Genomic DNA, 1,593 nt, shown 5'->3' with positions numbered 1-1,593 from the left:
GTCCTTATTTCGGACTTTATGTGGAAAAGGTGGTTTGGGTACAAAAGTTTTTGTACTTGCATCAATTGGTGAACTTTTTGTATTTAAAGTATCTTCTTTGGATTTTGTTGGTAAATCACTTCCCTGCATAATGTTAGTTGAATCTCCAGGCATTTCCGGACCTAAGTAGTTTTTCCCTGAACGAAGAGTGATAGCCTTTACATGCTCTTTCGGATTTTCTTCCGTATGGCTAGGAAGACTTCCCGCTTTTCGGGATGGAATTGATTTAACAATTTGTCCTATTTGAACCTCCAAATTATGGATGCTAGACAAGTGGTTTTTAATAAGTTGATCGAATTTATTCTCGATGCATTTAAAACCATCATCGTGGCTACTTACTTTTCCACTGATAGCGTCTATAAATTTGTCGAATTTAGAAGATAAAGTGCTAATCGTATCTCTTGACTGATTTTGATAATTATTGGTACGATTTTGATTAGCACTGGTATTGTTATTATTATCTTTCCAATTAAAGTTAGGATGATTCCTCCATCCAGAATTATAAGTACTAGAATAAGGATTATTGGTTTGGTTTTGCCCTTGGACAAAATTTACCTGTTCAATCTCATCCATACCTTCGTAGTCCACATCCGTTGGGATTGGATTACCATTGGTATCGCACGGTGCCATAAACCTATCAATTTTGTGCGATAAGGCAGAAAATTGGGCTTGTAACATCGCGACTGGATCGAGATTCACTATACCTTTAACTGGTGATGTGGTTAAGGATGATGGTTTCGCCACTAGTATGTGTCCACATTCCGCGGGCCACATACTACTGTTGATTGCCATTTCCTCCAAAAGTTCTCTTGCTTGGACGGATGTCTTCTTCATAAATAACCCTCCCGGTATATCATCTAATGAACCTCTAGTTGTAGGATTAATTCCGTTATAAAAAGTTTGCATTAAAAGTGCATCGGGCAATTGGTGGTGTGGGAATAAACGTTGAAGTTCCTTAAAACGTTTCCAAGCCTCATAAAGAGTTTCATTATCATTTTGTGTAAAAGATGTTAACTCTTTTATGACTCTTGCAGTTTTTGCTAAAGGAAAATATTTTGATAAAAATGCTTGGGCTAATTGGTCCCAAGTTGCAAATGTTGCGGCTGGCATAGAAGTTAACCAAACTTTGCCTTTATCCTTCAAAGTGAAAGGAAAAAGGCGAAGTTTAATTGCTTCAGCAGTCACATCAGTTATTTTGAAAGTGTCACAAATTTCTAAGAAATTTGTCAAATGGGTGTTTGGATTTTCGTTAGGTAGTCCATAAAACGTTACATTGTTTTGCAACATATTAAGCAAAGTTGGCTTAATTTCAAATTGGTTTGCGTTTATCTGGGGTCTAACTATACTATTGGTTACACCGGCCACTCCCGGCCTAGCGTCATCCATGAGTGTTTGTGGATCTGCCATATTTTCTAGCTCGGAATTTTGTTTTTCTTTGTCTTTCTTGTTTTTTCTATTATTCCTAATTGTATTTTCAATTTCTGGATCTAATGGGTTTGGTGGAATGCCCGAACTTCGAGAACTGCGCATGAACTTGAAATTTTTGCACGAACC

The 1,593-nt window shown here is 37.2% G+C and overlaps 1 non-coding gene across 1 annotated transcript; it reads left to right on the top strand.

The window, feature by feature from the left end:
• The first annotated feature begins 961 nt into the window (after positions 1-961).
• Positions 962-1,068, top strand: LOC136207657 (small nucleolar RNA R71). The gene has a single exon (XR_010676787.1). It is a non-coding gene; the product is annotated as a small nucleolar RNA R71 (small nucleolar RNA).
• Positions 1,069-1,593: the final 525 nt, after the last annotated feature.

This window comes from Euphorbia lathyris, chromosome 9 (genome assembly GCF_963576675.1).
Source record: "Euphorbia lathyris chromosome 9, ddEupLath1.1, whole genome shotgun sequence".
Classification (NCBI taxonomy): domain Eukaryota; kingdom Viridiplantae; phylum Streptophyta; class Magnoliopsida; order Malpighiales; family Euphorbiaceae; genus Euphorbia; species Euphorbia lathyris.
This window is presented reverse-complemented; position numbering and strand designations above follow the sequence as displayed.